Below are 11785 nucleotides of genomic sequence, written 5' to 3' on the forward strand. Positions count from 1 at the left end.
CTGCCACAGGGGATACAGGACAGGGTAGTTTCTAAAACGGGGGTGGGGGAGGGGAAGGTTTTTAAGACCATAAGACATAGGAGTGGAAGTAAGGCCATTCGGCCCATCGAGTCCACTCCGCCATTCGATCATGGCTGATGGGCATTTCAACTCCACCTACCAGCATTCTCCCCGTAGCCCGATCTACCAAGATCTCATGGAGTGGGAAAAAACTGAGAAAGGTGAGCCAAAACGTAAATGGGAAGATGAGCTTGGAGGGGAGGTGGAGGCAGATCTGTGGGAGGATGCTCTTAGCAGAGTCAACACGTCCTCATCACGTGCCAGGCTCAGCCTGATACAATTCAAGGTGGGTCACCGGGCACACATGACGGTGGCCCAGATGAGCACGTTTTTTGGGATAGAGGACAGGTGTGTGAGGTGTGCGGAAGGGCCAGCAAACCATGTCCATATGTTTTGGGCATGCCCAAAGCTCAGGGGATACTGGCAGGGATTTGCGGATGTCATGGCCACAGTACTGACGCTTTGGCCTTTGCCTCCTTGGTAGCCCAGAGACGGATATTGTTAGCATGGAGGGACTCGAAGCCCCCAAAATTTGGGTTAGTGACACGGCCGGATTTCTCACAGTTGGGAAAATTAAGTTTGTTCTGAGAGGGTTCGTCCAGAGGTGACAACCATTTATCGACTTCTTCGGAGAGAACTAAACTGTCAGCTGATTCAATAAGGGGGGGGGGTTAGGCTATTTTGTGTTTAGAGTAGGTGGGAAAATGGGAGATGGAGGGATGTGTTACACACTGAACGATGTGTACATTTGATTTTGTAGTATTTATAGATATAGATATAGAACAGTACAGCACAGAACAGGCCCTTCGGCCCTCGATGTTGTGCCGAGCAATGATCACTCTACTTAAACCCACGTAACCCGTATACCCGTAACCCAACAATCCCCCCATTAACCTTACACTACGGGCAATTTAGCATGGCCAATCCACCTAACCCTCACATCTTTGGACTGTGGGAGGAAACCGGAGCACCCGGAGGAAACCCACGCACACACGGGGAGGACGTGCTATGAAATCATAATTGCCATCATAAAATGTTTTTTAAAAATATTTGGAACAGGCCTCTCTCTAATTTACTCCATGTGGCAATCAGAACTATTACAGAACACATATTTAGCAAGGTACAAATTGATTGGTCCATATTAGAGAAGGATTTAGAGGCATGGGGTAAACTGTAAAAGATTTACTGGAATAATACCAGAACTTGGAATTAGGGAGAGAAAAACATTGGACTTGAAGTAGGCCATTCCTTCGATCCTTTGTGATTGCTCCACCATTCAGTCAGACTATGGCAGATCTGGCTTGTGGTCTCAACTCCACTTTGCCATCTGCCTCCATAACCCTCAACTCCCCTTGCTATCAAACATCTACCTAACTCTGCCTCAAATAAATTCAATGATCTAGCCTCCATTGCTCTCTGCAGAAGAGAATTCCACAAAACTAACGACCCTCAAAAAAAGAACATTCTCCTCATCCACATTTTAAAGGGGAATCCTCTTATTCTTAAACTGTGTCCCATAGCTCTAGTCTCAGTCGCATGTGGAGACATGTTCCTGGTATCTGCCCAAGCAAGTCCCCTCAGGATCTTATATTTTTCAATAAGATCTCAAAATCATAGAATTTACACTGCAGGAGGCCATTCGGCCCATCGAGTCTGCATCGGCCCTTGGAAAGAGTACCCTACTTAAGCCCACGCCTCCACTCTATCCCCTCACATTCTTCTAAACTCCAATGGATACAGGCACAACCAGTCTTTCTTCATAACATAAGCCCTTCATCCCAGGAATAAGTTAAGTGAAACTTCTTGGAACTGCTTCGAACAAATTTGTATCCTTTTTCAAATAAGATGACCAAAATTGTACACAGTGTTACAATCGATCGAGTTCAGAACCAGTAATGTACACAAAATTTGAAATCCACTGGGAGAATAATGCCTCAAATTCGACAGTTTTACACAAACAAACTTTACAAAGTCAGAAAAGCAAAACAATCTACAATATGTAAATGATACTCTTTCATTCAGAATTAACATGAGATAAATATGAATTAACAGACAACTGTGGTAAAACACACCACAATGGACATTAAATGGCAGCTGTGACTAAGACAGATCCCATGGATTTTTCAGCAACGCCAGTAATCACTGAGTCTCATTAATACTCTTGCCTTCCTAGGCGGCCAGGGAGATAGTGACAGTAGTGGACGGGGCAGGGAACCAGGTGGGAGACCCGGCAGGACTGAACAGGGTATTCAGGGACTTTTACAGTAAGCTGTATACCTCGGAACACCCCACGGGGCCGGAGGGGATGAGGCGCTTCTTAGATACGCTGACCTTTCCAAAGGTGGGCAGGGGGATGGTAGAGGGGCTGGGGGCTCCGATTAGAGCTGAAGAAGTAATGGGGGCCTGAAGGCCATGCAGTCGGGTAAAGCCCCGGGGCCGGACGGGTATCCAGTGGAGTTCTACAAAAATTTTGCGGGTATACTGGGGCCGGTGCTGGTTAGGGTGTTTAACGAGGCAAGGGACAATGGGGTGTTACCCCCGACGATGTCACAAGCTACCATCTCGCTGATATTAAAATGGATAAGGATCCGGAGGTCTGTGGGTCCTATAGGCCAATCTCCCTGATTAATGTAGACACTAAACTGCTGGCCAAGATCCTGGCATCCAGAATCGAAGACTGCGTACCGGACGTGATTGTGGAGGACCAAACGGGGTTTGCTCAGGGCAGGCAGCTAGTAGCCAATCTAAGAAGGCTACTCAATGTGATTATGATGCCCCCGGAGGACAGAGAGGTGGAGGTAGTGGTGGCAATGGATGCCGAAAAGGCTTTTGACCGGGTGGAGTGGGACTATTTATGGGAGGTGCTGGGACGGTTTGGGTTTGGAGAGGGCTTTGTGGACTGGGTTAAACTGCTATATCAGGCCCCGGAGGCTAGTGTAAGGACGAACAGGACAACATCTGAGTATTTTAGACTACACCGCGGGACAAGACAGGGATGCCCCCTCTCTCCACTGCTGGCCATAGAACCGCTGGCAATTGCTCTGAGAGCGGCAAGGGGATGGAAGGGAATGGTCAGGGGGGGATAGAACACAAGGTCTCGCTCTACGCGGATGACCTGCTTTTGTATGTGTCAGATCCAGCGGCAGAGATGGACGGGATTATTGAAATCCTAGGGTGTTTGGCCGGTTTCCGGGCTACAAGTTGAACATGGCAAAAAAGCGAGATGTTTGTGGTGCAGGCGAGTGGTCAGAATAGGCTGAGGGAGCTACCATTTAGGCTGGTTGGGGAAAGTTTTAGGTATCTAGGGATACAAGTGGCGCGCGACTGGGGTAAGATGCATAGGTTGAACTTGTCCAGGCTGGTGGAGCAAATGAGGTGCGAGTTTCGGAGGTGGGATGCACTCCCGCTGTCAGTAGCGGGGAGAGTACAGACAGTGAAGATGACGATCCTCCCGAGATTCTTGTTTATTTTTCAGTGTCTCCCTATTTTCATTCCGCGGTCCTTCTTTAAAAGAATCAATAAAATCATCCTGGGATTTGTTTGGGCGGGGAAGTCCCCACGGGTAAAGAGGGGGAATGCTGGAACGGAACTGTAGCGAGGGGGGGCTGGCGTTGCCGAACCTCAGCAACTACTACTGGGAGGCTAACATAGCCACGATAAGGAAATGGATGGTGGGTACGGGGTCGGTTTGGGAGCGGGTGGAGGCTGCTTCGTGCAGGGGCACCAGCTTGGCAGCCCTGGTCACGGCTCCCCTGCCATTCCCGCCGGCCAGGTACTCCACCAGCCCTGTAGTGGTGGCGGCTTTGCGGATTTGGGGCCAATGGAGGAAGCATGCGGGGGAAGTGGGAGCGTCGGTCTGGTCCCCAATATGTGACAACCACCAATTTGTCCCGGGGAAGATGGATGGCGGGTCTTGAGCGTGGCGGAGGGCGGGGGTGGGAAGGATGGGCGACTTGTTCCTGGAAAGGAGCTTCGCGAACATGAGGGCGCTGGAGGAGAAGTTCGGGCTGGCGAGGGGGAATGATTTTCGGTACTTGCAGGTGCGGGATTTCGTACGTAGACAGGCCCCGTCCTTTCCGCGCCTTCCACCAAGGGGGATCCAGGACAGGGTAGTTTCCAGGGGTGAGGTAGGAGAGGGGAGAGTCTCGGATATTTATAAGGAGCTTATGGGAGCGGAGGACACAGGGACCGAGGAACTGAAACTTAAGTGGGAGGAGGAGCTTGGTGGGGAGTTGGAGGGAGGCAAGTGGGCAGAAGCTCTGAGGAGGGTAAATGGAACCACAACATGTGCCAGGCTCGGTCTGATTCAGTTCAAGGTAGTTCATCGGGCCTACTTGACGGTGGCCCGGATGAGCAAATTCTTTGGGCTGGAGGACAAGTGTGCTAGATGTGGGGGAGGACCAGCGAACCATGTCCACATGTTCTGGGCATGTCCAAAACTCAGGGGATACTGGCAGGGATTTGCGGACATCATACCCCGGGTACTGAAAACAAGGGTGGCGATGAGTCCAGAGGTGGCGATTTTTGGGGTGTCGGAAGACCCAGGAATACAGGAGGGGATAGAGGCCGACGTTTTGGCCTTTGCTTCCCTGATAGCCCGGCGACGGATACTGTTGGCCTGGAGGGACTCAAAGCCCCCAAAGACCGAAGTATGGCTGTCGGACATGGCAAGCTTTCTCGGCTTGGAAAAAATCAAGTTTGCCTTACTAGGATCACTATCGGGGTTCACCCGGAGGTGGCAACCATTCAACGACTTCTTCGCGGGGAACTAATCGTCAGCTGGGGGGGGGGGGGGGGGGGGGGGGGGGGAGTAGTAGAATAGTGTAGAGTAGGGGGGAAGAATAGGTCGGTCTATCTGCGAGAGTGGTACTGTTATTTGCACTATGTTTTTTGTAATTGGTATCTGCACACTACTGTATATTGTTACTGTTTACAATGCCAAACATACCTCAATAAAATTGTCTGTTAAAAAAAAAATACTCTTGCCTTCCTCGCAAGGGTTTTCAACTCATCAATTTCCAAGATCTAGCCTTGATTTACTCCAAAGCTACTTCAACGCAGACTGTCTCAACAACCACTCACCTCCTAATGGTTCAATCTCTTCTCCAATTTCTTCTCCACAGACCGCATTCGATGGGATTCACAAAGCTGCACTCACACCTCTAATTACAGGCACAATTCCAACTCTTTTGCAAACTACTGACTTCATTAAGTTGCCCTCTCCCTAGGTTTCTCCGAACTCCAGCCTTCTGGCTGCATTGAGCTATAAATGGTGTGCCCCACTTCTCTAAGCCCGAAGTACCTGGCACGGAACGAGTGACCTACTGCGACATTCTCAACTCCTCTGGACTTCTCTGAGCCTGAACTGCTTGGAGCCTGCTAACAGCTGACAGGATGTCTCGGAGTTGCAAACCACATTAGATCCAAACTGTAACCAACCTTCTCTCCCAGCAAACACATAGATAAATTGAAACCAGTGAACTTCTGAAGTTCCAATCATCCCCATGACGATAGTTTTCCGGGGTTCACTGAATGCTTTTAAACTAATTTAACTCTAACCTCCAAAACAAAACATCTCTCTGCACTGCACTTCTTGGTAAGTAATGTAGACATCATGTCTCCAGTTCTCCAGCTAAGTAAGTCCAACTCCAGTTTTATGGCTCCATTTCATCTCTTCTACTCTGACTCTATTAAACAAATAGGGCTAACCTTCCAAACCGCCATTTTCTTTTAGGTGGTTCTGACAATCTCTAAAGCTTAGTATTTCAGTTACCTTCATAAGAACCATCTTTCGAAAACTAAACATTACCTCTAAAATATTAACTAGAACTATGAACTAAATATTTTTATTCAAGGCATTTTCACATATACAAAAAGAAAATCAGAAGAAGTCAATAAGCAATAAATAACTACACCCATCCTGCTCCCCTGACGCCAACCCCACATCGCATCCCGCCTTCTCCATTTCAACTCCCTTAAATATTAGTCACATACTCCCGAACTGGTCTCAACAAGGCCCGATACAGCTGCGGTAAAATTTTCCTTACTTTTATATTCCATTCCCCTTGCAATTAACACCAAAATTCAATTTGCCTTCCCAATCACTAGCTGTACCTGCATACTAACAGCTGCCTCACAGCACCGAGGACCTGGATTCGATCCCGACCCCGGGTCACTGTCCGTGTGGGGTTTGCACATTCTCTCCGTTTCTGCGTGGGTCTCACCTCCACAACCCAAATAGATGCGCAGGGTAGGTGAATTAGCCATGCTGGGCGGCATGGTGGCCAGTGGTTAGCACTGCTGCCTACGGCGCTGAGGACCCAGGGTCGATCCAGGCTCTGGGTCACTGTCCGTGTGGAGTTTGGGCATTCTCCCCGTGTCTACGTGGATTCAACCCCATAACCCAAAGATGTGCATGGTAGGTGGATTGACCATGCTACACTCAGGCCCTTCCCTTGGAATTTCCCTTTCTCATTGGAATGTGTGTTTTCTGAAATATTTCAGGCGCCGGAATGTGGCGACGAGGGGATTTTCACAGTAACTTCATTGCAGTATTAATGTAAGCCTACTTGTGACAATAAAGATTATAATTATATTATATCCCTTTAAATTCTGCTACTGAACCTCTGTTGATCTATCATTTAAGCATATTTCCCAGTTCACTTTAGCTAGCTGTGCTTTCGTAGTTGCCCTTATTTAAGTTTAAATTACTGGTCTTGGATGCATTTTTCTCAAACTCAAACTGAATATTTTCAGGGCTAGAAAACTGAAGCTATGAGAAGTGATTGGAAAGGCTAGGGTTGGTTTCCTTAGAACGAGGAGGATAAGTGTGACCTAACTGAGGTGCATAAAATTACGAGGGGCCTCAACATGAAAGACTTGTTTCCCCGAGTTGGGGGATCGATTACCAGAGGCAATCACTTTAAACTACAGGGTCATTGGTAGAAGGATTAGAGAGGTTGAGAAGGTTGTTCTATGGTGAGAGATTGGAATTTAGAAGAAGAGATGATCTCATTGAAAAGATAAGATTCTGAAGGGGCATGAGAGGGAGGACAGAAAGGTTGTATCCCGCAGCTGGGGAATCAAGCACATGGGGGCACACTGTCAGGATAAGCAATTGATCACTTAAGACTGAGATGAGGAGCAGTTTCATCACTCATAGGGTTGTGAACCTTTAGAATTCTCTGCTCCAGAGGGCTGTGGATGCATCTTTGAATATATTTTAGGCTGAAATTGACTTATTATTAGTCTCTCTGGAAATAATAATAATAATAAAAGCATTCAAGGAGCAGGAACATGGGAATTCAGACTGAAAATCAATCATGATCGCATTGAATGAAATGGGAAGTGGAGTTGGGAATGGAGATCAATTGGGGAATATGGAGTGAGGCACTGCGTAGGATAAACGGGACCTCCTCATGTGCAAGGATGAGCCTGATGCAGTTTTAGGTGGTTGGGGTGCATATGACTCGGGGCGAGAATGAGTGGTTTTTTTTTCAGAGGGTAGCAGATGATTGAGAGAAGTGTGTGTGTGTGTGTTGGGGGGCGGGGGCAGCGAACCACACTCGCGTGTTTTTGAGTTGCAAAAAATTGGGAAGATTCTGGGCGGAAGTGTTCGCGGTCTTCGCCAGGATAGTGGAGGACCCTTTGGTGGCGATATTTGGGGTCTCAGAGAAGCCGGAGCTCATGGAGAGGAGGAAGGCTGATGTCTGGCCTTCGCCTCTCTGATGGCACGGTGGCGAATTTTGCTGGAGTGGCGGTCGGCATCGCCACCTGGGGTAACGGGTTGGTTGGGTGACCTGTACGACTTCCTGCGATTAGAGAAGATAAAGTATGAGTCAAGGGGTTCTTCAGAGGGGTTTGAGGAAAGGTGGGGGATGTTTGTGACCGTGTTTGAGGGGCTGTTCGTCGCATGGGGTGAAAAAAAGGAAAAATCTGTAGACTGTATAGTTGAATGTAGGGAAGCATGTTTCCCGGGGTGTTTGTTTGCTGTAACCTGTTTTAATATACGTTTGTCATAAAATACATTTTTTTTTTTTAAACGATCACATCGAACACAGAGGAGTTTCAAGTGAGCTGTTAGGTCTGCTGCACCTATTTCTTGTGCTCACACGAGCAGGACTTGGTGTAACCTAGACCATAAACAGCAGAATTTTTCATACACTCCGGTTTATGAAGAGCAAAAAGTCGATGATCAAGGAAGGCAGCATGAGAACGGCTGAACCTAGAAGTAATCAGAGGAAGGGCTTCAGCAGCAGGAGCACTGAGGTCAGGGCAAAGATGAGGCAGAAGTCTTGGTGATTGAGCCAATGTACAGTCAAACATGGCCCCAAGAGCACAAGTAATCTGGTTCAGCCTCAGACGGTTGCCAGGGAGAGGGAGGGACTCAGTGGTTCGGGAATGGAATTTGGCCAGGACAGGGGTGGGGTTGCTGAAGATAATGGTATTGGTGTTTTTCATATTTAATTGGAGAAAGTTTCTGTTTGCTCAGTCCTGGATGCCTGATAAGCAGTCTAATCATAGGAGATATGGAAATAGGTGGTGGTGAGGTACCTCCCACAATGGAAATTAAACAACACGTGTCAGCAGATAGTCCACAATGTTATTATATAACACAGATTCCCTATAGTGCAGAAGGAGGCCATTCGGCCCATCAAGTCTGCACTGAGCCTTCAAATGAGCATTCTAACCCATGGTCAGAGTGCTGTTCCGGCCCAAGACCATAAGAAACTACAGAGAATCGTGAACACAGCCCAGTCCATCACGTGAATCTGCTCCCTGCCACTGACTCTGTCTGCACCTCCCGCTGCCTTGGGAAAGCGGACAGCATAATCAAAGACCCCCCCCCCCCCCGGGTCATTCTCTTCCATCGGACAGGAGATACAAAAGTCTGAGAACACACCAACAGATTTATAAAAAGCTTCTTTCCCACTGTTACCAGACTCCTGAATGACCTTCTTATGGACTGAACTTCTCTCCCCGCATATCGTCTCTACTGAGTAGTACTACACACCGTTTGCTCACCCGATATCTGTATCTATGCATTTACATTGTGTACTTAGGTATGGCCTTTTTTTTCATGTATGGAATGATCTGTCTGGACTGTACACAGAATAATACTTCCACGGTACCTCGGTACATGTGACAATAAATCAAATCCAACCTCCACTCCCTTGCCTTATTACCGTAACACAGTCGAACCTGCACATCATTGGACACGAAGGGGCAGTTTAGCATGGTCAATCCACCTAACCTGCACATCTTTAGACTTTGAACACGATAAGAATTGTGGCTTTTTGATATAATCTTGCTGAAAGGGCATTGATCACACGGTGGGCAAACAGCCCACCAATAACCCCAGACAGTATTATACAGGGTGGGTGGGAGGAGGAGGAGGGACACAGTCCATTAGGAACAGGATCTTCCCCACATCCAGCAGTCCCGGATCAGCCGCCCTCCCTCTCCCACCGTTGCTCTGGCTCCAAGCTTCGCTTTCATCCCCCCCAATCTCCAGCCTCTCCCGGATTTCTCACCTCCTCCGACAGCCGCTCTCAATGTTTTGATGATCTCACCACCAACAGGAACAGTCTCAAAACATCAGCTTCTATTTCCGGTCCCTGCCCCAAACATTCTACCCACCCAACGTCCGGTCCGTGTGCCATGACAGTCCCTGGCAATCCACGTCCGGTCCGTCTGCCGTTACAGTCCCTCTACCGCTCGCAATCCACGTCCGGACCGTCTGCCGTTACAGTCCCTCCGACTGCTCACGAGAACCATTTTCGGTCCGTCTGCCATTGCAGTCCCCAGCACCCACAAACTATTTCCGGTCCGCTTGCCGTTGCAGCCCATTTTGAAATGGAGGATTGAACTTGTTTGTTAAATTTATCGTTCAGAGTTTATGTAAATAAATTAAATGCAACAATTCCTCCATGCTATTATTCATTCATTACCAGACCTCTTTTTGCATACTTTGCACAATGAAATGCTGCTAACATGGAGAGACTTGGGAAAACAAACAAACAAATATGGAGTAGGCAACTTGACGCCTGGAGCCTGCTGCATCATTCAATAAGATCATGGCTGAACTGATTGTAACTTCAACCACACATTCCTGCTTACACTCAATAACCTTTCACCTCCCTGTTAATCAAGGATCGATCTAGCCCTCCCACATCCACCTGTCCAGATCCAACCTTATACACACGACTGCGTGGCAAATTGCAGCTCCAACTCCCATCTACAAGTTTGCTAATGACACAACCGTAGTCGGTCAGACCTCGAACAGTGATGAACCAGAGTACAAGCGGGAGATAGAAAACTGGGAAAAGTGAGAGCTGTAAAAAGTTTAGCAAGTGAGGGATGAAGGGTGGGAAGAACAAAAGGGGTGATCTGATAGGGTGGATGGTTGGAAAGTTTCGGGAGACTAGATGCACAGGTTTTGCTGAGACAGTCCCGGATTTTAATTAAACATCCTAGTCTGGTCACTCTAGGAGCGATGTTCATGGTGCAAGACGAATAAGAGTGGGAATGGAACAAAATCAAGACCCAACATGTGTCTAAATGGCAGAATGGTGAACAGCTACCATCCAAAAACAAGAGCAAAGGCAAACAACAAAGAGAATGGAAACAAACTGTCGGTCGAGGTTACAATCTGAAATTTCTGAAATCAATATTGAACCTGGAAGCCAAGTCAAAGATGAGGATCTGCTCTGAAGGAATACACAGCAGACCAAGGACAGCAAGGTCAGAGGTGGAGCAAAGTGGAGAATCAAACCTGGAGCTCAGGGACTGAATGGAGATTCTGTAAAGCGGTTACTCAATCTGTGTTTGTTTTCTCCAGTGTACAGGAGACCACCCCATGAGCAACAAATGGCACTAAACTGAAAGAAGTGCAGTTATTCGTATGGCAATTGATCTGCACAAAAATGCAGATTCTAAAAGGTATTACTGAAGCAGAAAGGGCCAGCTACATTATTTTGGGGGTATAGAGAAAGGGCCAAATTTGCCATATAACTGTAGTGAGTCAGAAAGACAATAATTGGTCAACATCGGGCAACATTTGTTTAAAAATTCAGCACACATCTTCAGCCAAGTAAAATCATTGAATCTACCAGTAAGAATTTCAGAGCTTGGGGGCTGGGAGACTGTATATGTGATTCCTGATTCCTTTTTGTCATTTGTTTATGTTAACATGCAGACCAATGTCTGGGGTTTGGTGGGAGGATGGGATCGTTGTTATTGATATGGGGATTGACATTACATTCATTACTGATTATTGTCTATTTTTGGGTGTAAATTTGGGAGAAAATGAGAAAAAGGAGAATAAAAATTTTTTTTTTAAAGAATTTCAAAGCTTGAGGCAGGAATCTGGTGAGCCTGTTGAGCATTTCTTCATGAGATTGAGGAATGAAGCCAGCAAATGTGAATTCAAGGAAACAGATACGAGGTTGGTACGTCAGCTCATCTGGAGCAGCACACCCTGAAGTACAAAATAATTGATTGGAAGGGAGAAAGCTCACAATATCGCAAACTGTAAACACTGCCAGAGCATATAATGCCACAAGTGGACAGATGACGATTCTGTCTACCAAAATGACTAGCCTACAGTCAAGAGAAAGACTGCAGGATTGATAGCGTGAAACAGTGACAAATGACTGCACATCAGATAGAAAGATGTGCAAGAACTGTGGATGACCATGTTGCTCGTTATGCTTTCCCTTAATTG

At 47.3% G+C, this 11785-nt stretch overlaps 1 protein-coding gene across 2 annotated transcripts in view; it reads right to left on the bottom strand.

Moving 5' to 3' along the window:
- Positions 1–9815, bottom strand: part of arhgap1 (Rho GTPase activating protein 1) — an 88857-nt gene extending 79042 nt beyond the window's left edge. Inside the window, exon 1 of one of the 2 annotated variants that reach the window (XM_038807419.1) lies at positions 9700–9815. The gene's annotated coding sequence lies outside the window, so the exon portion shown is untranslated. Of the gene's footprint in view, positions 1–9593 lie in introns of both variants that reach the window. The other variant, XM_038807418.1, reaches the window with a different exon arrangement.
- Positions 9816–11785: the final 1970 nt, after the last annotated feature.

This window comes from Scyliorhinus canicula, chromosome 9, assembly GCF_902713615.1.
Source record: "Scyliorhinus canicula chromosome 9, sScyCan1.1, whole genome shotgun sequence".
NCBI lineage: Eukaryota > Metazoa > Chordata > Chondrichthyes > Carcharhiniformes > Scyliorhinidae > Scyliorhinus > Scyliorhinus canicula.